At 41.1% G+C, this 26,974-nt stretch overlaps 1 protein-coding gene across 1 annotated transcript in view; it reads left to right on the forward strand.

Annotated features, from left to right (window-relative positions):
* hs3st4 (heparan sulfate (glucosamine) 3-O-sulfotransferase 4) overlaps positions 1–26,974 on the forward strand; it is an 86,119-nt gene that overhangs the window by 31,430 nt on the left and 27,715 nt on the right. The window lies entirely within an intron of this gene.

The following is a 26,974-nucleotide window of genomic DNA, read 5'->3' on the forward strand; positions in this document are numbered from 1 at the left end:
TATGTTGTTGTTTTTTTTTTTTTGGGGGGGGGGGGGGCTTCAATGGCACAACATTTGATATACAGTACGACATTTGATATACAGTATATTATTTTAGGTTTTACAGAAAGTAATAGCACACCTGCCCTAAACCAGTCAAACATTTTATTTTTAATTTCTTTCAAATCCCTTGAGCCACGATCCTCCTCCTAATAAGTGCGGTCTTCAAGCAGTTTTTTGTCTTTTCTCAGGCGAACGGCCGACAGTTACGAGAGCCGTCCAAGACCATGTGGATACAATTTGTGGATACATGCGTTTCAATTTACATGGGTAGCTTTATACAGTATATTACATATTTCATACTCAAAAATAAATAATTTAAGGATTTGGCTTGGTAAAGTAATAGCACATCTGCCTCGAGCATGTCTTTTTTTTCATAATTTCTTTCAAATCCGATTAGCCACAATCTTGCTATTAAATGCAGCGTTAAAGCATTTTTTTTTTAGGTGCTCTCTTTTCTCAGAAGAACAGCATTCAGTAAGCCCTCCCAAAACCTTATTGTCTCTTTTTAAAATAAAACAAAACTTTTTTTTCAATAAAAGCTGTGAAAGCACAAAATGTGTCTTTTTTGTTGTTGTTGCTAAAAGACACACAAAGTCACAAAATGTTATGCATATTACATACATTATTTGGCTTAGACAAGTAAATGGCACACTTATCCTGATCAGGTCAGACAATTTTTACTTTTGATTGCATTCTAATGTGTTGAGTCATGATGCTGCTATTAAGCGTGGATTAAAGCAGCTTTTTGTTGTCTTTTCTTGAACAAACAGCCTACTACAACACTGCAAATAAAAATCACATTTTCTTCATATTCTTCGGGCAATAAGTGATAAGCAAATAATTGTTCAACACATTTAATGAGGCTAATTAAAAATAATCCTCATGGGACTTTTGCTTGTATTATTGGTAATCACATATTTTCAGATTGATGGCAACAAAGCAGCAGTTTAGACACAAAAGAATAATTTTTAAAAAAAAGTCTGTTCTCCTACCATGTAGTAGTACATAAATCATTTGAGCTGAGAGTAGTAATAGTCTAACATTGAGAGGGCTAAATAAAAAAGACCGGGCAGTCAGTCAGTATAAATTCTCTTTTAGCAAACGTGATTAGCAAACTCCCACCGGACACGTCTAGTTTTGATGCTTTTTTTCCCCCCCCCTCTGATTTCCATCTAGAGTGCGACCCTTGCTGGAGGGCGTGTGGCCTACATGGTATTGAACTAAGTAAATCTTTGCCTCCATCTCTGGGGGCGTCTGATTCAGATACATAATGGACACACAAAGAAATGCTATTGGAAAGGAAAGCGCTCTTGGGTACGGAGCCCTTTTGTTGTGTGCCTTCCGTCTGCATTATAATGACTTGGTGGGTATGCTTGGATCCATAAAGTCTGGATCCATGCTACTAAAAGCAGGACGAAAATAATATGTGCTCAAATTTATGCAGCTCCTGAAAAGCTCAAGAAACTGAATTAAGAAGTGATCCTTGTGAGGATAAGCGGCTCAGAAAATGGATGCATAGATTCATCTCTCTACAGTTGTCAGGTGGAATTTTACAGTTAAATAAAAAGTTGGTCCATCAATATCAACCATGAAAGTACGCCAGTGTACTCTCACAAGTACTTTACTTACTTCAAAGATACTCGAAAGTGAACTCAGAAATTTGTGACTAAATACAGAGAGAGGAGAAAAAAAGGCTGAAAATGTCCATCCAAATACTGACAACTACATAGTACTCAAATGTGGAGAGATCACATTAAAACCATTTTCTGATTTTTTTGGGACACGGTAAAACGGCACCCAGTTGACATCGCAATTTGGCGTCCAGCGTAGGTCGCCCCTGCGCCGCTATAGAAGAACTTGAGCACCTTCGTTCGCAATAGTGGTCATCTGGCACAGTGGAGACTTAACTGTTAATACTAGGCGCAAGCCTGTTAGCTTGTGAGCTAGCTGGTGTCTGGCGACTCCCTTCGTGGCGACAACCATCTTCACTGTGTTGGTTCAAATGTAGAGGAAACAGCTTTAAAGCCTATTTAATCAATTTTCTAACTTCCCAGTATGACGGTGAAGTTGGATACTTCGAAGAAAAGGGCAAAGGTGGCTCGATAATTTTTTAGGTGTAGCTTGTAGTCAACATTTAGCATCAATTTCTTAGCTCGTCCATAGATATGAAAAACCACATGAAAGACGACTCAAGTAGACGATCGGGAGTGGCCAAAGCAAAGACAGTGACGCTAATCACCAGGATTTTGAAGATGATACGTTAAGGTCAGGCTATACCACAGTTTTAAAGTATGATAATAACATTGCATATTTTGAAGGAAAGGGGAGGGTTAGGCTATTGTTATGCTGGTTTAATAAGCGCCAGCATAGAAATGGAGAAAGAGATAATACAAAAGTTTTGTGCTCCTCTATACTGGGCTAATTGCCCAGGGGAGGCTGATGAACACATTCACTGCCATTGACGGCTTTAGAAGTCAAATATCCATGTTAACTGGGAAGGCTGGCAGCGAATGAGTAGCACGGGTCCCAATCAGCCTTAAATGTGGACAGTGCAGCAGGCGTGGGCGAGCGCTATTCCAAAGAAAGAAATTAGTCTCGCATCCCACGCGCTTGGTCGTGTTTACTTCACACGCGGCAACGGCATCAATGGCGGTCATGTGTTTGACGTGGCACGGAGATTATTTCGGGGTGGGCGCAGTCTGGCGACACCTAATGCTACAGGAAGCGTCCTCCATACGCGTCGGCGCAATGTTTCTGCTCGCGGTACTGGAAATGTGCGCGTCCCTCGTGTGGTGGCGCCGTGTGGAGGAGGACGAGGTTGTGGGAGCAGCATGTGTGGAGGTGGAAGTAGCTCGCTCAACTCATGCTGCGTGCATTGCGCCTTCAAGGAGATTGTATTTAAGACGGTGTTTATTATGTTGTACATGCTGAGAGCTCAGCGTTCACGCGAACTAGTGATATTATTATATATGATGATATTATTACAGAGACTATCAATATTGCACCTATACCAAAACAGAATATAACAGCCACGACAATCATCTGGAGAAGTTTTATTGAGCTGATAACATTACAAAAACATACAAAATGTATAGATTACATACTTAACTCACGAGAGATGTTGCTTATTAAATGTATTCATGTGTACAGGCACGTATTGGTAGTTGAAGTTGGCGGTGACAGGTTTTTGTCTGACCAACCAATCAGAGGAAGGAAAAATGCTGACATCATTAAGGGCCAGTGCTTTGCCCCTGTGAGTATGAATTTGGAATCTGATTGGTTAAAGTAATACTGCATTTGCTAATATAGTTTACAACCTGCATAACTGATTCTAAAGCCTCTGGGAATATTACATTGACATGGCAACACATAAAGGCTGAAATCTGATTGGACCAAAAAAAAAAAAAAAAAAAGCAGGGCAGCCAAGAGAGATGCGACAAAATGAAGAGAAAAGAATGAAATTATGAAATCTTATGGCATTAATACTGTATTGGAATTTTAAGAATTTTTTTTTTTTTTTTTTTTTTAGACAAGTAGTTCAAGAGACCAATTTTCAATTCACACGTGCGGCGGTATGTCTGAAGCTCACTCGTAACGAATTTTGGCTCACAACACAAATTAAAAATCGACCTCCCCACAACTTGTTGGGCACAATTAAACTATTTACTTTTTGTTCGGTGGTGTGTTGTGAGATTTTTCTAATGTAAAATACGTACGTGCCTTGGCCCCATAAAGGCTGGGAAACTACCATAATCATTAAGCAACTCTTAACAGTTGGTGACTGTTAATTTCTTTGTAAATTGGCAAGCTTACAAATTCAGCAGGGAAACAAATAATTACTCACGCCCCCACGCCACCCCCCCCCCCCCCCCCCCCTCACTTAGCTGAAGCTTTAACTCGTGTCTTCCAGTGGAAAAAGGCTGCAAGTGCACAAATGTCACAGCCCGCTGCACAGATGTGTGGCATTACGGCACACGTAGAAAAGGAAATGTTGTTTCGTGTCCCGACGTGCATAATTCAAAAGCCCACTGTCCTAATTGCTTAGTCAATACCAGCCACACTTCATGGGCTGCAGCAGTGACCCCACGGTGAGCACCAAAGACGCGCTGACCCTTGATGTTTTGGGAGCTTGAAAAGCGCCAGCTACATTCTTTCATTTCAATGCACTCGCTTACGTCGGAGGCCCATTATACCTCACCGGTGCCATGACATCACTGAGTACAGCCTGTATCCAGGGCAGAAAGGAGGATTCTGGTAGTGGTAGTAATGGGAAGGCAGACAAAAAGTCCAGCCTTGGGCAAAGAACAGTGGCTGCTACGCACTAATCTGCCTACCTCCTGTTTGGGAGCAGTGTACTCGCAGTGTGAGCGGCCGTACTGCGGGACGAGCCGCTCTCCATCACTGTCACGTGGTGCTCTAATGAGTGCCAAGGGGCATGGGGTCAATGGCTGAGATGATTTTCCTGCTGATAAGTGAATGCCGGGAGGTAGGCACTGCGGACGAGCTTACATACATACACTACTGTATGTCTGACTTTCCATATTCTAAATGTTCATTTGAGGAAATAACAGAATTCACTGAATGTCAGCATTAAAGCCAGGCAGTGCCTTTCTTCATAACAGGTACTTTTTATTTAATACAGAACAGTGAGTCAGTTGTAAAGGTAGTACAGCAATCCTGCAATTGTTCATGACAGTATACTGACTGTAAGTGAACATGCTAATTTTCTTTTCTAGCATGCATTTTATATTGAATACAGAGTGGTGGGTGCCCGACAAGACGTGTGACGGCGCCAACATATGACAGGTGTGATGTTTTTTTTTTTTTTTAAAAACCTTTAAAGCACGCTGGGTGCACCGAGGGGCCCCAACTCTTCATCATCGTGGCGTCTTTGCTATTGCTAATGACTGAATGAGTGATTTGAGAGTTAAGTGGCCCCAGGGTGATGTAGGCCCGCCACTCACATGTCGGTAAGTGGTAACAGCCCCCAAACTCATTTGCATGTCATTACGCAGCCGTTAGCGCGTGCAAACAAAAGCGCTGCTATAATTGTCTAACTTTTAAGCGTGCAATTATGCCGCCATTTGCTTTTTCCGTGGTCTGACAGACCGCCCGCCGCATGGCAGGATTAATTACACATTTGTGGTTTTACATAACAAAGCGACGCATTGAGATCCACAGTGTATCAGAGAGTACGTTTAACAAAGATAAAAGAAGCAAAGTATGATTATGCTACAGCTTGTCGAGCTGAAAGTGTTCTCATCGTTGCGCTTCCATCTTATCTTCCTGCCTTTTAAGTGCAGCGCCAAAGATGTTTAATCATCCTCACACAAGGTCCAAACGCATGTGAGGCAGAACCGTCCTAGCCAGGGTGTTTGCTGTTTGTATAGGCGAGAGGCTTGATGCCTTCATTGTGCCCCCGACACAGGATATCGGCAGCTCTCAGCAAGACTGGCAGCGGGCTGTAAACGATCAGGTCGTCCAATGTCAGAGGCAGACAGGCGAGGCGGCCGCACGTCAGCCAACAAGACCCAAGAAGACCAGCTTCTCCTCTACAGACCCAGGGGCGGACTTACCATTGGGCAAACACAGGCATTTGCCTGGGGCTGCGGGATTTGGGGCCACCAAAAATCTCATAAGAACTGATTAATAAACATTTTCTTCAATTTAAAGCAATAGTTTTAGTCTTCACATGCTTAAAAACACAATGCTTTATCGTGATCATTTCGAGTCTTCCCGTCCCTTCTCATGCACTGGACTATAGCATTTTCTTACAGCATGTGCAGACTCTAGTCAGGGAGAAAAAGAAAAACTTTTGGCACATTTTAAGGAAACTGAAGCAGAATTATCACAGCGACGCGGAGAACAAGAGAAGGGTAGAGGAAAGTTCATTACGAAAACTACCAAAGGTTTCAACCTTTTTCAAGGTGACACTGTACATCCATAACGCCCACGCTCTTGCCTGTTGCAATTGCACTGCTGTCAGTGTCAGCTTAGGAGGATGCAGTAGAGATGAAGTGGAGTGTAACAAGAGACGTGTTTACATACTCATACACAGTGAGTATTAAATGGTGATTAAAGTTCTTATCAACTACAGTAAAAGTGTTGAGATAATTCTCGTGTTAGATAATAATGCTCAAGAAGGATTTTAAGGAGTTAAGGTCTGAAGATTTTCTCAAATTCCCTTTTTTTTGTTGATGACAAACATTCATATTCAAAATCTTTGCGGTACGTTTGTCTTGGGCCTCCAAATGGCTAAATATGCTCACGTACAAGCCATACAGATGGTTATTACAGCCCAATTTGTTTTTAAATTGTAAAACTGTGATTTAAAATAAATAAATAAATAAAACTAAAAAAAAATAAGAATTTGGAAAAAAAAATGTAAAATCAAATTTGGTGAGAATCAAAACAGGACACGCAAAGAATTAAAGAGTTTTGCTAGAATAAATCTGTAATATTACAAAAAGTCGCAACTTCAGATCAAGGTCATAATATAAAAAACAAACAAAAAAAACAATCCCGACCCCCCCGAAAAGCAATTATTTGCCACTTCCTTGGTGCTGATTGGCTTTTTAAGACTAGTTGGTGGCATTAGGACCCTGTTAAATAATGAAGCAGTTCAACCAAAGTGTTTTTTTTTGTGTGCGCGCGCGCGTGTGTAGGTGGCTGTGTGCTTCTACTCAGGAGGATTTTGTAAATGTCCCTGAAAGATTTAAGAGGCCGCTGCCGTGGGGAGGGTCTCACACATCTCAGGTTCATGTGTTGATCTGGGTCATAGAGGCCTGCGTGGATGTGCTTAAAGAGCTGCAAAATGAGGAATAACTACAAGGATTGACTTTGTAAAGGAGAAGCTGGTTGATGTCAGTCTTCAGGGGAATGCTTGATTAACTGCAGCAGCACAGCGAGCAGTGTTGCTTGTTCTCAAAGCATGAAATTAAATCTATAAATTGAATCAAAACAAATCCATCGAAATGTATTTTCATAGCATCGCCAACGACAGGAATATCATAGCACTTAATGGGCGTCCAACATCATCCTCATGCTACGACATGTCGTGATCAGGCAAGATTATACGTAGATCTTAACTCACTGCTTTCGCTGGCATTTTGTCAGATGAAAAGTAATAGCGATTCCTTGTACTTAATGTTATTTTCCTGTTGTATATTCCATCCATACTGCGGTTGCTACATGCATTTTCCATGTAATGACTGACAAGGCACGCCGACGAGCCGAGGCGCTCATCGAGTTTTTGACCTAGCGTGCAGTTACAGTGTGAGTTAACCCTTTGATTAAGGGCTATAGAAAGAAACTTGACTTGAAATTTCCAACCACTGTGCTGTGGGAAATGATCACATTTTTACTAATATGATCCTATTTAAGTCAAACATTATTTGTGAATCTATCTATGCCGGTGACGTACAGTGACAGGCTGAACAATTAAATGCTCTTCTTCTAAATAGCAGAAGGTACCTGTGCATCCACCTGTTGCCATTCATACAACAAAATAATAGATTGGTGTTAACTGGATGCTTCCATGTTAGCAAGCTAAAGACCCATCTCAAATCTCCCTTTCATAGCCAAGATTGTTGATCGTTATTTTTAATCAACTCAGCAATTTCTTGAACTTAAATTAACATTTTGACAAATTTCAATCAGTGTTCCGAACTCATCACAGTACAGAATCTGCTCTTATCAAAGTGCTAAATGATACAAGGTTGAATACTGACTCTGGAAAGGTGTCAATTCTGGTCTTGTTGGACCTCAGTGCGGTCCAACAAGCCATTGGACCGCATTGAGCCATTCCTTTGCTCGTGACTACTATAATGGAGGGCTGATAAAGAAACCTCATTAGCTTTTGAATATTTATGCAGAAAAAGGTAGCTGCGTGGGTGTCATTTATAACACTGAAAACTATTTAATACAGTCCACATTATGTTTAGAAGCATGCTGCCGTATTATTCTTTCTATCTGAATAATATCGATTCCTTTATGCTGCTGCTGTCCCATAAATGATGCATGCGCATACAACGCTACGGGGTCTTTCCACTAGAGACCCTCCGCAATGGGATGCGAGTGGGGTGGTGGGGGTGGGGGGGCTTAAGAAAGTGGCCACCTGAAAAATACTGTTGACATTTTTGCAGCAAGTGATCCACAACAGATGTCTGTTATGTCGCGTGTGTGTCACACGAGTCCGTTGTGTCCTCGCCAGAGATGATGTCTTGCCGGGCGAGTCGTCTTGAGGAAGCTCCCCCGCCCCCCGCCCCCCATCGCCACCCTTTAAGTAGCTCCTTGCTAGAAATGTCAGCAAGCACTCGACAAACACACTTAAACAACAAAAGATGAATTATTGGCAAAGTCAGGGATGAGGATGCATGTTACTAGATGGAGGTCAAAAGATGTGGGCATATTATGAAAGATTGACTTTCTAACGTCTTGTATAATAGTTGGGGATCTGTTATGCCAGTCCACCCATCATGTAAAATAAATACCCAAGTAAATCTTTTGTTATCCATCTATTTTGACTTTTCTGCACCCATCCATCCATTTTCTATAACGGCTATCCTCACTGAGGTCGCAGGATGTTGCATATGAGGGAGGCTAACTTACATGATAAGGCCATATTTCTACACCAATGATAAGATTTACTTCACACCCACGTGAAGAGTAAAACCACTCTACAGTAATACCACTGTATAAAACCAGTTAACTTCATTATCCATCCATCCATTTTCTGAGCCGCTTCTCCTCACTAGGGTCGCGGGTTAACTTCATTATAATATCTTTTATTATCTTTATTTTTTACAATACAGTGCTATTTTTCTTAATTAAAAATGTAAAAATCTTAATGATTTTTGAGGGGCCTGGAATAGATGAATTGCATTTCAATTCATTTTAATAGTGGATAATGAATTTGATATATACCGTACGAGTAAACTGGGTAACGAGCGGGTTCACAGAATGAAATAAAATCATAAGTCAAGGTACCACCGTACTTAGTTGCTTGGTGAAGTTGCCGAAGCGTGGAGTTTGTTTGGTGAAGTATCCAAACGTCACATACACAGAGTGTAGTGTATGAAGTAAAATGCAGTAAAAACGAAAACCAGTGAGAGCTAACATAGCATAGTCTATATCGTCGCAAGTCACATAAGATCCAAAGTTTTTGTCCACAAAAAGCTGTTTCGGTTTCCCTCAGAGGGCCGTTATGAGTGGAAAGCCATATACAGTAAATGTTTAAGTGCCTTATCATATTACTGCATATAAAAAACATATTGATGCATAACTCGTTTTGAAATCAGAAGTCAAGCATAGGTTTGTTCAGCTATTATTCAAGTTACTGTAAAAAGCTGTTTGGTAACAAAAAAAAGCAATTGCAATATCTCAAACATTATTGATTTCACATGACCATTCGATTTGCTACAGATTTTAGCAAAAATCTTGGAAGTTGACACACCTGATTTGCTTTTGCGGACCACATAAAATGATGTGGCGGGACGGATCTGGCCATCGGGCCTCAGATTTGACAGACGTGTATCGGCGTTGACCGTTTAAAAAGCTAACAAGATTGGTCCGTTCTCCGTTTTGAAAACAGCTTTATTACTTAGCCGATGTTTGGACCTAACTGACAGTTGGACCTTCACGCCGAGACCGCCGGTGAACAAATTGGGATGTGCAAAGACTTAAATATTGAAAATCACTCCGCGTTCGCATCCGCGGCATTCATCCCCGCATGTTTTAGCTCCGTATAACACTAATAAATGGAGAATAAAGTCAAAGAATATGAAAGTGGAACACTCGTCATGCACAGTGTGCCTTCGGTAGATCGGGAGCAGGTTATTCATTTAACAGGCTGTAATTGAAAACATTAGTAATTTCGGGTCGTTAACGCCTTTAAGAGGAGGGCGATAAAATAGAGCTTCAGGTGGCAGCTCGTGCTTGCAGTTATCACAACCCTGTTGCATTGCATACAAATAAAAGCAACAGTGGGGACGTCAGCGTCCAGAAATACTAATTACCTGCTGTTTTCTGAGCTCGGCGCGGCCCACCTTTCTCGGGACAATCAATAATTAGGGACAAAAGGGCAGCAGGAATGAAATCAGTCTGATCGCCATTAGCGTGGAGAGCGGGAGGAAGTTCATTAGCCATTCAGCCGGCGCGCTGTGTAATTTCCAATACTGGCGACAACTAGCTCCCTTATCCCCTTTTGCCTATTGTGCTCATCCTCTGTTGCTGTTTTTACCTCTGCTTTTACCTCCACCAATGACGCCATGTGTTCATTACACTGTTTATCAGCTTGTGATTTAGGAGGACTTTCAGCAAGAATCACTACAGTTTAATCAGAGTGCTGCATAAGCCAAGGAAGAACCCATTCAAATATGTGTAGGTGTTTTTTGCCACTTTTCTGGTAATTTTGGGCATCTGGGTTGTATCAGGGATGTCGTCGATTTCTGTGAATTGCGGGCTTGTGAAACCCTCTGAGGCTCTTTTGTGATTAGGGACTATGAAAAATATACATGGCAAATGTTTGAAATAGCACAATACATCTCCTTTTATCCCTTGTTGAGGCTGCTCAAAAGCAAAAAGTATGGAAGTACATAACAGTAATCATGTTCCCCGTGCACGGGTTGTATCTCATTGGTCGTACGTCACCGCGCTTTCCGGCGCCTCACGTGTCGAGCGCATTTAACGCATCAATTCATAGTCTCGCGCCTGCAAAACTTTTCGAAACTCGTGTTCCACAAGCTCGCTCGTACCGTCAGAGCTCGCCACTACTCCGGGGCAGGCGCGAATGACACAAAGGGACAGTACATGTGGCGGGAAATAAATAAAAGAAGATAGAGATACGTTTAAAAATTTAACCAGTTAGCTGTGCTATTTTTTTTTTTTCCCCCCACGCTGAATGACCAAATGACCTGCTGGAAAAGCTTTTAAAAGAAGAGGGAGGCATGAGGATGGTCATTTCCTGTGACGATTTTGCATCATAGCAGGGAATACAGTCAGCGTCCAATATCTGAGTAGGACTGCTGCCTGGAAGTTTGACCAAACAAAAGTTAAGGCAGACAGAAAGACACTGAGCTCTTACTATAAGTCGCTAGCAGTTATCACCAGCACATTCTGTATTTAATAAGGGTACCCGCTCACATTGTCTGTTACCACACGGTGGCCATTTTTCCAAAAACTTGGAATTGTACAATTTTGGGCATCACTGTATTTATTTATTTTTTACCCTACATTATGCGTCCCAACAATCACTGCGCATATAGTCAGTCATACTTGTTGACGGTATAGGTTCTGACACAACAGTTATCTGAATTTTGCTATTCTTCTCTGAGAATCCATGAAACCCTCTGTGCCATTACACTTTTCGCCTTCTTATATTAGAAAACCTGCGACACAACTGTGAAATGCAGCATGAGCGCCTTTGCACTGACAAGCACTTTTTCCCCGTTCGTCGACAACAACAATCAAAGGAGACTTTTTTTTTTTTTGCACACCCGCGCAAGCTTCAAGTACGTCATGTAAAAAACAAAGTGGAACATAAACAGCCATCTTTAGAAGCTCGGGAGGGTTCTGTGCTGTGTTGTAAAAAGCCAACTACGTCGCCCTGGCTGTATAAGTGATTCATTTAGATTTAATCTCAAACGAGACAAAAGAGGAGCTCTTAAACGCAATCTTTCTGTATTAATTGCCTCGACAAAACCTCTTTAAATGCGAAGCAGAACCCATCGAATAGGGTGGCGTGTTAAAATATTTTCCAAGGCATCGTGTCAGAATCTTAATATATTGTATCACTTGGGAAGGGCTTTTTTTTCTTCTCTTTAGAAGCCCCTGAAGGGATGCAGCATAGAAGTGGTTCACCTTAGCGGCGCTATAAATCTTTGCGTTCACTTGGAAAATGTTCATTATTCTTGGAACCGGATGAAATGTTCCTTTTAGTGTATTGAAGCAAAAGTAAGTGAGCTTTTAGGGTCCTATTTATTACGCACAGGGTTAGTTGTTTTTAAAGTTTCTCCTTTGGTCCTGCAGTGCAACTATGATGACAATAAAGGAATCTCAATCTAAAGGCAGGTAACAGCTACTGTTGTCAAGCGGGGTTGGGCAGAATGTTCATCACTACAATATATTACATTTATATATGGATAACTGACATCTCAAAAAGAAGATTTATTTGCTGAAATAATAATAAAGCTACATTCCGTAATAAAGCCCCTCGCAACGATTCCCAATTTAGCATTGCCAAGCTGTCTAGGATCGGTGCTCATTTGGACAAATTCCCTAGTGGGAGTTTGTCAAAAGTATAAGCGCTAGAATTTACCTAAAACAGCTGATTCAAACCAAAATAGCCATTTCCGTGTTAAATTCCGAGCATGGGTTGAGACTTTTTCAAGCATCCTGTTATGATAGACATGTCCACCCACCCAATTTTATGTCTATCAGTGGAACTGGTACTGAGGGCTAATTTTCTTTCTTCCATATTTGCACCTTTTATTTTCAACAGATACATGTTGTCCAAGTCGTACTTGTCCTAGAGGTTTTGTCTATTTGCTACCAAATTTAAACCATGTACTACATACTGGACAGATGGGTGATCAAACATTATGAAAATCTTCAATTTATGTCATTTACCGTGGAAGGACCATGGCGGCAAATTTTGATGGCTTGCCATAACACGTTGCTTGTATTTTTAATTAGATCCCGAGTACCAGGCAGTTCTAAGGCCCTCTTGGAATCACTGTGGTTATTATTACTCTTCCGATGAATCAATCCACTTTTTGGGGGCTTCAACATGCCCCCAAACTTACCAGCTCTTGCAAATGCATATACCCTGGTGAAAACCAGGGTCCCGAACACGACCCCAAAAAAACTCACTAAGCAGCACCCCCTGGAAAGTTAGAAAGCGATAGCGTTCACTCATCGACACAAAATTGGGTGAACATATCTATCATAAGAGATACAAAAAAACAAAAACAAAAACAGAGATCCATTTTTTCCTACTTTCTTCGGACACCCACTCACCTCTAAATGGCTTGTTTTTCCAGCTCAAGTTGCACTCACACTTTTCAAAGCAAAAAGGATCATTTACGGTGTGCCGGAGGAAGTCGGCTTTCAGTCTTGTAAAGCTGTTCTCTTTTCAAGTTGACTTTCCCAACTCTCTCCTGAGATTCATTTTTGTGAAAATCACAGTTTAGTGGAGAGGGTGTGAGTCAGGGAGGGCACTGTTAGGATGTTTACTGGACTAGAAAAACTCCTTGAGAGGAATTCTGTCATGAAATGAAAGCCAAACTATTTTTTGTTTGTATGTTGTTGTTTTTTTTTTAATATGGCAACGTCACCAGGCAACTGATGATTGCCTCACACCGCGTTCAAGGCGTTATCTGTCACGATGATGTTGCCAGATAACCTTGGCTGTGTTTGACCGCGTCCGCTCGGATGCTGGTTGAGAGTCAAAGAGCGTCTGAAGAACAGAGACGGCGTTGAAGTGCTCAGCAAGCCTCCAGTGACACTATCTAAAGTGAGGACTTACAGCAAGTGGACAATAACACAAACACAAAAATAATGACAGGATAAAGCGGTACAGAAAATGGATGGATATATACATAACACCGGCAGAACAGTAAGGGAAATAGGATCCTCTTTAAGAGCCATTTATTGTCTCTTTGTTGTCTCTGAAAACATGGCCCAGTCGTATGTGCGGCCACGTGAGCACTGGCTCACTTGCATGAGACAGAAATACTCCCTCAAAAAAGGTTAATTTTAAAAAACTGTGAATAGCAGGCATCAGAAATAGCAAGTGCTATAATTCATTTTTTTTCCCCGCCCCTCAATACAGTTTTCCATGTTCTGTAGCAGAGACAAAACAGTAGTGGCTCTATGACAGAGCCCTGCGGGACACCAAAGGTGATTTGGAGTCTAATTCTACAGGTAAGACAAGAATGAGAGAAAAAAAATAATATATATGTCTTTTAAAGTCTAACATTTGGCTTCTGTAAACATGCATAATGTGAGACTTGCAGTTAGGTGTGCTGGAGAGCAACTCCCTCGCATTCAATGTTTGGGTGAGGTGACAAGTTGTGACGGGGGCGTTTCTTTGAGGCGAGCAGCAGTGGAAATTGTTTGCTCACTCGCGTCTATTCCGTGATTATCCATTGTGCCTCGCTCTCCCGTGCGGATTAGCCGCAAATCTTTGTATTTCCACACACAGCGAGATAGAGAGAAAGAGAGAGAGAGGGGTTAGCCTACTTGACAGTTCCTCCCCTATCTTCCCAAAACGACAATCACAGAGCCGCAAGCCTGCATCAATATTGTTTGGGTTGCAGTTTCCCAGGTAATTAAAATGGACAGGCAGCCGGCTCCCTAATGTCAGAGGGATTGTGTTGCTATCAGAGCCGTGTGTGTGGGGTGTGCGTGTGTGTGTTTGCGTGTATGTGCAGACACCGTCTTCGCCACTCATATCTCATTGCTCAGACTCGGAGCCGGATGTCGCAGTTTGAGACAAGGTTGGCATCCTGGGGCGACGACCCCATTGTTAGAAGGTCCCGGACCTGCACGGGCCGCGCAGGGTGCCCCACAACGCCAGCAATCTTGTCGGCTAATAGTAACAAGAACAAAGTATAATTCTGTTTTGCAGGTGAAATGTTTAATTAGGTGCCACATTGTTGTTAGATGGCTCAATGCAGAGAACCTCCTCCTAATGAAGCCAATTGCTAATTGGGAAGAGTCGGACCTCACATCGAAAGAACGCAAGCAACTGACGCCCCCTTTCTAAAAATGTTCATTGCTTATATTAATAGTTCAAACCATAAATACGGTGGTACCGCAAATACATTTTCCCCATTGAAATGCCATGAATCTGTTCCAGCCACTACGGTAGCACCTTGCGTGTCTTCTCATTTTGTATTTTTGTGTTTTGTTGCGTTCAATAAATGTCTAAAATTGCATCGCCGAATGTTGGCTCTCCTTGTCCACATGCGACCCTCATCGTTTCAAACTCATCTTACAACATCACCCTTAAAATAATGAATGGCTTACACAAGCTTGCGCTTTTTCATACCCACTCAGCAGAAACAAAACATACACATGGTGTGAAGGCTCTCCGACACACAAAGATCTCAGTCGAGATTTATCACTTCAATATACTTCCTTAACCCCGATTAGCAATTTTCCATTAGCCACGGCTTTGGCGTCATTTTGTAATACCTTACAGAGAGAGCATGAAAACTGCAAAAAGGTGAGTTTTTCAGCAAAGTCAAGGATAAGTTTCCCATAAAAAACAAACAAAACAAAAAAATGGTGAAATCATCAAATTCGTGAATAGCGAATAGGCGGGTGGTTACTGTACACGTACTTATGTTGAAAAGTGAAGCATTCATAGGATGCATTCATACCTTCTAAATGCACATTTTCACATGCTTTTGTGTCATTAGTCACGCCGGACTATTCGCAAATCTAATACAGGAGCAAAAGAAAAGAGCACAGTTTTGATTGTGAAGGAACTTAAATGATTTATCATTAGTGTCTTTTTTCATACAGACCGTAACTGCCATTTTATTGAGGTACTTCACCTTGACAGTTATTTCAGAAATGGATGAATGTGGCCATTAAAAACCCAGAGAGCGAGTTAGCAAATTAAGACGAAGAGTGTACTTCCAAAATTCAAGTTGTGTCCAAAAGTACTAGGAAATGAACATGCTTTGTTTTGTTTTTATAACCCTTGTGCCCTCCTCAACTTTTGTACCCTTTGGATACCATTGTGGAAAAAGTGTATACGCACAAACTGATACAAATTTACCAGACAATATTTTTTTCTCTCTTTTTTTTATTTTTATTTTGCTTGAATCCCTTAATCAACTCCAGCCCTATTATTTTCAGGACTTCAACCCTTGGAACGGCAGGATAATTATTAGTCCTTTATTTAAAAAAACAAAACAGAAAAACAAGAAAAGAACCACAAAAATTAATTATTTTCCATGTAATAAATAGTGTGGTGATGGGACTTTGGTAGATATTGACAGTCTTGGATATGTCAAAGGTTAGCAACAAAATTATCTAGTATTTTAGTTTCCTCCAGACACTTTTTAACATGCACAAAATCTTCTATAAAATAATATAATCAATAAAACAATTTTGACTTCCTTAAGCAACTTACAATGATCATAATGATAAACAAAATCTTTTATTTGGCTTTTAACCCTCAAAGTAATTTTAATTGTTAGACTTTTTTTTTTTTTTTTTTTTTTTAAATCAAAACATTATTTTCAAAATACTAAATAGAGGGATAGGGCTTTGGTGGTGATTCAAGTCCTGAATATCGCAAATACTATCAACACATTTCATTCATATATTTTGTTTTAAACGTGCTGTAGTTCTAAATGCTCCCTCTGGACACCAAAATGCCTCATTGACTGCCATTACAACTCGTTTTTAATCTGTCTGCCAATACAGTACAAAACATTGTTATTAAAGACAGATCTTAGCATTTTTAAAGGACTTTCTTCCATTTGTAATTACTGTAGCATTCCAAACAGCTGATACCTTAATAGAATGGTATATACTAGCTATCGCAGGTCATGAAACAGTGATGTGTAAAGCCGTAGGAAAGAAACCTAAAACCACCGAAAAACGTACAGGAAACTTTAATAGGGCTTCACACATCACTGCAATATGTTGTGCCGTGTTTAATCATTTCCTCCGGTAGCTGTCAACACAAATGATTGGGTGGGTGGTAGCGTCAACGATATGTCAAGATTATTCTTCAAATGCGGCAGATCTGGAGGCAAGTGGGAAGCCATTTCAGTAATACAGCAGTGTGGCCGTTCTCAACTGTAAACCTCACCCCCCTCTCTCTTCACAAATTATTGCATATTCCACGCGTCTGTGAATCACACGTGTGGTAAACGCTGAAGGTTTTCGCCAAAGCTCTGATTCAGATTGTGTCATAAACCTACATGCGCCATTTAGTATATCGCTTCTTTTGTCAAGTCCTCTTCCTCCTACCTGGCTAACGTCTGGCTCAATGTTGTGGTTATGATTGCGCCAAGTTTCAAGTGCCTCTCAATGTGAGGAGGGTCACTTGTCGACATGGTGACCAGACACCTACAGAACCACAAACCTCCTACCAAATTCCGAGATGCTGGTTGAAAAAAAAAAAAAAAAAGGTGAAGTCAATTAAGATGGATAGCGAGCAAGCTAGATAATCATCTCGACAGCTAGAGAGATAGCCAGTGCATCTGTTTGTCCAATGTTTTTTTTTTTGTATGTCCATATCAAAATAAATGAATAAAATAATACTGTAAAAAGAGAATTTGCATGTTTCACTGCATATCAAAAGCACCACTCCTCCTGGTTCCCGTGTGAGTTTCCCCGTCATTACAAAGGAGGACTAAGTTTTAATGTTTTAATGAGTTACTTTTACTGGCCATCAATGTTTCATAGTCCGCCTTTTACCCGGAAAGGGATTAGCCAATTTGTTCAAGATGGAGCCGAGCACTAAAATGTCCAAAATGAAATGACCCACTTTAGAAAGTCTGGTGAGATATAAGAATGAGAAAATGTATGGGTGTGGAGGAACTCTATATGCAGTCTCACAAAACCTGTTTTTCTTCCAACCATGTCTGTGGAAATCCGCTTTAAGTTGTTCCTCCTTTTTGCTTTTAGTTTAGATGACAAAACTGTTCCCTGCCTGGCGTATAAAGCTTTTAAACATTAATAAGGCCTGCGGAGGGCATTGGGGGTCCATTGGGAGGGGACTCGGTGACCTCAGGTGGTTTTTCCAGAGCACCTGTCTCTCAGGACGGATGTGCACCGGGAGTCTGCACTTCTTCATAATTTGCTTTTAGACAGACGGCAGACCCACTTTCTCCGACGTCTGATGACATTTTTTCCTCTCTCTTTCTCACCACTTCCAGATGAGCCTTTGATCACGCGCTTCTATTTTTATTCATTGTCACTGAGAAACCATTCGGTAGCGGGATTGAGTATTTTGCGCTTTGCAAATGCAGAAAGTTGCAGAAATGCTTGTCATTTTCCCTTTAAATTAGTGATTTGAGGGTTTGCCTCAGAATTTCTCAAAGTCACCTCCTGCAGCGCTTGTTTGAAGCTCAACAGACAGCAGCGTATCGCGGCGTCACGAGGAGAACCGTATGGCAAAACACAATAAATAGCCTTATATCGGATTTGTGTCGCAAACCGTTTGGAAATCCTTTGGGCTAGGCAATCCCAATTGATAACTGACCGACTGGATCTTGCATCATTTAGTTATGTTCTACATGCAGACATACCTCTTTTTAGTTTGAAGACACACGACATGCCAGGTCAGTAATTTGAATACGATGATTATCAGCTAGTGTAATGGTTAGCAAGTCTACCTCACAGTCGAGAGGTTTTGGGTTTGAATCTCGGCTCAGCTCGTACTATGTGAAGTTTGCATGTCCTGGTGCTTGCGTGTTTTTTTGTTTTGTTCCCCCCCCCCTCGGTACTCCGGCGCAGTGGTTGTTTTGGGGGAAGGGCAGTGCTCGTAATCACTGTGGATGGAACAAACAAACTAAAAAACAAAGCATTGTCTTTACATTTTTTATGTAAATAATGTATAACCTTTTAATTTTGTGAAAATGCATCACACTTTGTGTTATCATACCAGTCTGACCTTACTGTTTAATCTCACAAACCCCCAGGGGTGAAGGAATCCCTGTACTAGAATATAATAATTCATATAGTGCACATGACCCTCTGGCCAGCCCATGTAAAGTTAAAAGGAGAATATCGCAATTTTTTCAAGGCGTTTCTCCATCCCGTCTGCTGAGTAACGTCGACTGGCAGCGGTCAAGGTTGGGCTTTGGTTTGGCTAAATCCTCCCGAATTTGTTGGGTTTTAAAGGATTAGCGGACGGAGTGCACAAGCGCCATCGGTGCTCTAAAAATGTGCAGATTTGTAATGATTGATATTTTATAATCTGCGGGTGCGCTTTACAATAATGACTGTTAATCTTTGTAGGTTATCTATCTTGTGCGACACTGCACGGACAATCAGGAGATGCTCCTTTTTAGAGAATTTGATAGATCAGGGGTCTCGGACGTTTTCCTCTGAAGGCCGCATGGCCACTTGAAACTCTTAAACAATAATTTATTAAGACACGCTAAATGGTAGTGTGCTCCTCTTCTCCTTGCGCTGGTTCACTGCGCTTATTTCATTATTTGCTACCAGTTTTAATGTCTTGTTTTGTTGGTCCCTGTTATCAAGGATAAAGCTGGTAAAGTGGGCAGCCTTGCTAATCACAGGCCGACAGCATTAGCCAGCGCACTGTCCACAGTCTTAGAGGAAATGATTTTGCTCCTGTTAAAGGCCTTTATAAGGTCTACAGAGAGCTAAACAGTACTGATGTATGTTCATGCCTTAAAGGAAATGTTGACCCTATATGAAACGAAAAAGTCATCTGTTTTTCTGTTTCATATGCTTTTAAAGAGTGTAACTGCATTAATCACAGGAAATTATTTGAAAAGTTGGATCAGGGATGGGTCCCCAAATATAAAGTGAGGATCCTGGTAAATTGGTATGCCCATCAGACGATGCAGGTAAAATGGGGGGGAACAGTGTCTCAACCCCATTTGGTGTTGCTAATGGGGTCTAGGAAGGGAGAATTCTTCCCCTGCTTATTTTTAATCTATACATGAATGATTTGTCTAACGGGTTTAGGACCTGCAAAACTTCATACATGATTGGAAATGTATAATGGAACCTTATATAATGTATGCAGATGACCTGGTGATCATCAGCCCCACTAGTGCATGCCTCCAACAGATGTTGAATTTGTGTTCAGAATGTGGTGTGCATCATGATATTAAATATAATGCTGTTCAAAGTGACGTAATGATCTGTCCAACTAAAGAGGGTGAACTTCAAAATGTTCCTGGCTTTACATTGCTGAATAATAATGCTACAGTCTGTCGTAAGTTCAGGTATCTAGGACATCTTACTGCGGATAAAATGACATATAGGTACACAAGTTTAATGCATGTACAGAAGCTGTAAAGTTGTCTTTGTTCAGAGCATACTGCACTTTAATCTATAGTATATGGCACATTTTGTGGTCACATTACAGTTATAAACTAGCCTCGAGAAAATTGAAATGAGACATTGGTACCACTGCCGCTTGTATGATGATTTTTCATAAATATGTATTTTCTTGATCATTTTCTTATTAACTTTGTGTATCTGTATTGTGTACATTGTTTGTCTTTGCCTGGACTTCGAGTTTGTAAATACAGCTGATTGATTTGATTGAATACAAATCGGAGGCAAAGCGATTTTAATAAATCATTTCCAGCCAGTTTTGTGACTCATCAGCAATCCATTAAATGGTTGGCGAGAGCTTCGCCTCGTTACGAGCGGCTGAAAAATTTATAGTGTTAGCATTTAAGCAACAGTCAAGACAGGCCACACAAATTAGCCGCGACGTGCGCTTGCTCGCTCTCACTCTCTCTCTCTCTTTCTCTCTCTCTCTCCGATCAATCGCCCGCACCCATACGAGTCCTATCGATCAGAGCTGCTCACTAACAGGAACGCGTCGGCGCCACAGTCATGTTCGGTTTCGAGAAAGATGTGGGTTTGCTTTAATGCACTTCCATGTGGACACACTTGAAATGTACGTCATATTGCAACATAAAGTCAAACAAAGTCTCATTAAATGTCAGCGTATGATGAAATACAAAGGTTTGTGCTTTGTGTCTTTTTCTTTAGTTTTTTTAGGGACAGTTGCCTCAACCAAGGGTGGAAAAACGTGAAGCAAATAAAAATGACAGGTGAATTAAGTGCAAAGTTGAGGTTTTATGGCAGTCAACGTCTTTTGTCACTTCTGTGACATATACTTTAAGGTGACGCAAATAATTTTTTCAGGTTTCTTAAAAAAATCTTTATCCTGGAAGACATTATCTCCATTTCTTCCTTTTTTTCGTTTTCCTTTTATTTATATCGGTGAAATGTCTTGAATTGATTTGATATCGCAACTGTGCTGTACTTTTTCCTTAAATTTCTTAAGTATCATCATTTTAAGCCATCTAATGATTGTCTGCCTAATTAGCATATTGTTGCGTTTGGAGAATAAGCCCCCGCAAGTACTAAAGTGCATCGTCACAGACATCGGGGGGGAAAAAAGAAGTGCATTAAGCGGGGCGCAGTACACACTTACCATACATAATCAGGCCTAATTTGAGCATTTTTTCCTTCCATTTGATCAAAGTCAGATCGTGCGAGCTTCTCTGAAAGATTATCCTGAGCGATTATTCTGTGTTGTACGATGTGTTAGGAGTGATTCTTTCCTCCCCAATCTGTTCGGGAAATCGGTCAGGGCCGACATTGTAAATGTTAAACCTGTTCCAAGTCCTGTAGCCGTGAAACACAACGACAGCCAATTTGGAAGCGAGCTGAACGTCACATTTTCTACACTTGTACAAAAATAGAAGCGCAACTGGTTATGTTTAGTGTTTGTCTCATGTGTCTCCCAAATCATTCACAAGAATAAGAGTTTGCAACAGCAATGTAGTTACCAGATAACCAGCTAACAGTTAAGATAGCTTCTTTATTGTCGCGCTTTTACTCTTCTTCTTTTTATTTCCCGGCAGTCTGGATATCCTGTGGCACAATGATGTCTCTCACAGGTCAGTCTTGGTACTACACGAGACGTCTGGTTTGAGGAGGAGACTCGCAATTTTCGGTGGATACATCGTTGTGTGTGTGTTGTGCTGTGATGGCACATTATAACTTGCCCAGATTCTCCTCGTCATGTATGGGGGCTCTCACATTTTAAAAATATGAAAAATATGTGCGTGTACTAGGGATTCTTTTAAGTCGACACTAATGCGATGAAAGTCGAGTGGACTAGTTGCTGATGATACCATTGAAATTTTTTTCAGTACAGTAATGTAAAAATAATAATTATCTATATTCATCAACCAATGAACAGCTCTTACACCAAATCTATGCATAACGTACACATTAGAACACAAGAGCATCGACATTGGCTGTGTGAATGCTCCACCCAGAAAAAAACAATCCCGGTGTGCAGGTCACGTTTGCACTACTTGGCCAAACGGGGAAACCTGTCCTCGTTCTGGGCCCACCACAGTAGCGGGTTCTGAACGGTGGGAATGGCGACGTTTGCAAAAAATCCCCCACGTCTTCGTGTGTGGCGGAATAATTGCTCTCTCTCCTTACCATTTGATAGTTTGGGCCGAAAACAATCTTCAAAATCTTGCTTGAGCCCGCCTTTTTTTTCCCTCCACCTTTACAGGTTCTCCCTCACTTACCAAAGCTGCAAATTCAGACAATTTCAGTCAATTACGGTGAATTTTTATTCAGCACACTCGTTTGTTGCTGCAAGCGGCTCTGCCTCCTCCTCAAGCCAAAGTCACGATGAGTGACTCGACAACATCACACTCTATACGTCACTGTGGAATAGTAAAGTCAACAAATTGACTAGTTGATTAGTCTGCACAACCTCTAGGGTGTACCCCGCTTTAGTTGTCACTTCTACTTTTGTGACGGCTGTTATGTACCCTATGTATTTTTGCCATACAGTAAAACCATTTAGTTTCAACTCTGTCCTATGCGTGATCCTTTCCTCTGTGAAAAATTAATGAGCATGATAATAACATGTACGTTTCAATCTCGTCATTGTTTTTCCCCTCCTTAATAAACAGATGGCCCCGATATGATCCTGTCTCACTGTTGCCATGGTTACCCTACAGCACAGGTGCAAACTTATTCTTCACCCCCCGGGGCTCTGAGTGGCTGTAAGGTGTGAGCTTTTTTTTTTTTTATTATTATTATTTTTTTGCATGCATGCATATACAGTATACAGTCCTCATTTTAATGATTTTTTTCTTTGGCTGTACTTTTCTGTTTATAATGGCGGAGAGGAGAAAATACGGCCTGAGGCGTAACACACACACTGTATACAGGCTCTCAACTGAGCAGATGTAGGCGATGTAACTTCCAAAACAATATTGCACACTTACTATCATTCCCTACTGTGCACAGTTACATCGACTTTGTACTTGGAATTAGCTCCCAAACTCATAAACTGGTGACGGATAGGTTCTAAATTCATAAGAACAACACTGACATTTGACCCTATTGGTCAATTTTAGAATCAGAATCATCTTTATTTGCCAAGTATGTCCAAAAAACACACAAGGAATTTGTCTCCGGTAGTTGGAGCCGCTCTAGTACAACAGACAGTCAATTTACAGAACACTTTGGAGACATAAAGACATTGACAAAAAAACAGTCACTGAGCAATAAAGGGTTAGTATTTTTATTTTATTTTTTTTCACGCAATACTGTAGTAATGATTTCACCGGCAGACCCGTCTAGAACCCTAAAAACAAGGGGGGTATGTTGGAAGAATAATTCTGTCAAGATGATGTCTCCCTCGACCGGCTAAATTATGAAGTCACTTTTAAAAATCACCTGGCCAGCCCACAGCCATTACTCATCTTAAGTACAGGATGTAGGTTCTTATCTGAAGCTCAACATGAACATTCTTCGAGAGCTCCACTGTCTTTAATTGCTCAATCAAGTCAGCAGTAGATATTCTCTCCCTTTTCTGTCAACACGTTTACGGGTAAATCAATATTAACATCTATTAGATTCACAGCTATGGCATGGAGGTTTATACTACTACGTATTAGAAGAAACGTGGGGGAAAAGCACTACCGCAGAATAAGTCACTCGATACAATCAAGTACTAGATACTAGAATCCATCAAGTTTTGCATTTTGGGCCTCCTCACCCAGGATGCGTGTGGATATTTTTTTGCTGTGATCATAGTCTCTCAAAGGACGGCATTGTTTTGCTTCAATAGCCTTTGTCTCAATCGCGATGTGAACTATCCATTACTTGCTCAGATACACTTTACACAGTTTGGAAGAAAACACATCCATATTTAATGTTACTGTTTGTTTGGAAATTCATCCAAGCCAACAGTGCACAATACACAATATGTGCACAGCTTGCTACACGGAACCTGCTCACTCATATTTCACTTCTTACCTGGAGACTGGTAATAAACTTAGTTGTCTCACAGGGCTCTGTTATTGATCCCCATTCTATTTTGTTATTTAGACTTTATAAACTACCGATAATGGGAAGGAGTATTGAAACATACAGATCATTCAATTTAATAATCAATCGGGGGTTGTGTTGTTCCCCTTAGACAATTGCATGCTTGCGACTTTGTGGGAACCACTTCAGGAAAGGTCCTTTTTTCAGGAGATGCAAACTTAATTGATGCACGTAATATTGAGTTGTACGGACGGATTAAGTTGTATTGAAGAGGGTTGGCATCACTGATTTACTATGCCCGCAATACCAGGATTTGTACAGGGAATCCTTGCTTTGCGACGGAATCCCATTCCTACTTTGGGGACATAACCCAAATTTGTCGTCAATCACTTACCTGCGCTAATGTAGTAGTAAAGTCACAGCTGTGCAAATGCTCATTCTGCACCAAAGTGCTTTATGTTTATCACTCTTATTATTCACGTTCATGTCACGAGAAAATTCCCCAAACTAATGGAGAAATTTTAAAACTTCTTTCTTCAGTCTCACCTTCTACATTTCTATTTCATTACCTACCAAGTTCAGTGCAGTCGTCATTACGCCTTTGTAATTTTCACCTCATCCTTTTATCAAGTGTATTTGTTGCCACCTTTCACGTGCACATTTTATCTCGATTTCCTGACAAGAGTCAAACTATTGCAATAACAGGTCAGTTTGAACGCTCCTTGTGGATCACTCCAAAGGTCATGCTTTGTTTTTCTGCTTCATAAAAAGGCCACTCGCTGTATCGCATGAACAGCGAGGTCAAAAGTCACCAGCACCCTGCATTGCCTCTCTTGGGAGGTCACAGGATCGGTTCGCACAGGGATGTGAACATGGCTCGAAGGTTTTTAAAAGTAAAAAAGGTCAAAGATTTTTTGTCTGCGAGCAGAGCATCTCTGCGTTCACAACTTTGACGCGACGGCAGGCTAATTGCTGTGCTGCGAAAGTGCCCTTACAATCCAGAGTCTGCGGCATCAGTCGGAGGAATATTGATCTCTTATTGGCTCTAATGAAGTTTCGGGCCTTGATCGGCATTATGTTTTAGTTGCTATTTAGCCGCTTTGACTGACATTCGCCTCGCATTCTTTCATCCACCAGATTTCACGCAGGCCACATAGTCGAGGCAGCCATCAAAACCACTTCAGCCTGTGAGGGTAATGTCCGCGCCGTTGCATTTGCGCAACCTTTTCAACTCGCTATGCGTAGGAAAAATGACAGCCATTTAGACAAGGTTCATTCTCATGTTAAAGAACAATAAGTGGTTGCTGAGAACTGCGGGGAGGGAACAACTCTCGGATAACCTTGCGTGAAACAAAGTGCGTTTCTTTTGAGGCCTTCAGAGCTTGACAGGAAGAATGAGAACACGCTTATACATGCTAATACTGTACGTCAGAAACATCGCGCTTTCATCTCCCGCTCTCCCTTTGTAGCGTTTCTTGGCAGATATAAAAACACTCAAGGATCTGTCATTGTTATGCAGAGCAAGATGGCTATTTCCGATCGGCCCTTTATGTGATAGAATACTATTCCCTATAGTAAATCCAAGTTTACCGATGATGATTTTCAGCTGGTTCTTGTTTTAATGAAGAGGAGGCATTTTTGTTTTAATGAAGAGGAGCCAGTCGATCCGCTAAAACCACCACGTCAAGCAACGCTCTCTTATACAGGCCGGTATATTGTTTACGCCGCACATTTGCTTATCTTTATGAACACCCACTCTTCCTCGCGCCCGTCAGAATGACAATCCAACATTAATAGGCACTCCAGCCAGGGAATGCCAGGAGGGCTGATGAGCTAAGCTCTTCAACTGTTTTACTCACTTTTTGTGCTGACAATCAAGTGTGCCACTAGCAAGGTCATTCTATGTGTTGTACTTGCTGGTATTTGAGAACAACTTGACTCATTACCTGTGACAAGAAGGTTACATTTTCATCGTCGATGGCTTTGACTTTCTGGTTATCCTAACTTCACTTGAATTCTTTGTTTATTTTCTACTAAACGCATTTCATCCTGTGCACCATATATTCCCATATTGGAACATTGTTGACTCGTTACCTGTGCCAAGGTGCTTATGCAGGATGGAGCACCTTAACGTCACTCGCACTTATTTGTTTGTCTGTTTACCGAAAGCTTGCCTACATTTCTATGTATGTTCCTTACCTCCAAAACTATGAAACCGATTCTGTGTGCTGTACTTTGACAAACCCTAAATCTCTACCTGTACCAGGGAACTTGTTTTCCTGAGATTACAATTTTAATGTAATTTTTTTTACTCATTAAAATCCCTCGAGGGGAAATTCAATGTAAAGGTTATCGTAATTATTTGTGTTGCACACCACACACATAGAACCAAATCACACCACATGCAGGCATGCCAGGTGGGACATCAGCTTGAAAGGTGCGCGCAATCAGTGTTGTACCTCTTGGGTTGCGGGAGTTGATCTTTGTGACCCTCCAGTCCCAAAGCGCAAGTCCTTACAGATGAGCTACTGGGCTTGTCTTTTGATTTCATTGACTTTCTCTACAGTACATTTTGATATTAATCTATTACCACTATGACAAACTATTCAAACAAGTTCATTCTGGGTGCTTGTAATGGAAATTTACCTCTACGGAATGCTGGATGTGATCAGAAAATAACATGTTTGGTCTATCGAGGCCCTTCCTATAGACAGAGGTGTCTCTAACTGTAAAGAATTTACATAACTTTCCTCCAAGTGCCCTCAATGCCACTCTGCCAATCAGAAAAACTTGTGTAGCGCACCCAGCAAGCTGGTCTATCCAAAGCCTCCTCTTCCACGCACGGGATAAAATATAAAAAGGAGGTTATGTTTTC

Source organism: Phyllopteryx taeniolatus, chromosome 16 (assembly GCF_024500385.1).
Source record: "Phyllopteryx taeniolatus isolate TA_2022b chromosome 16, UOR_Ptae_1.2, whole genome shotgun sequence".
Taxonomy (NCBI): Eukaryota; Metazoa; Chordata; class Actinopteri; order Syngnathiformes; family Syngnathidae; genus Phyllopteryx; species Phyllopteryx taeniolatus.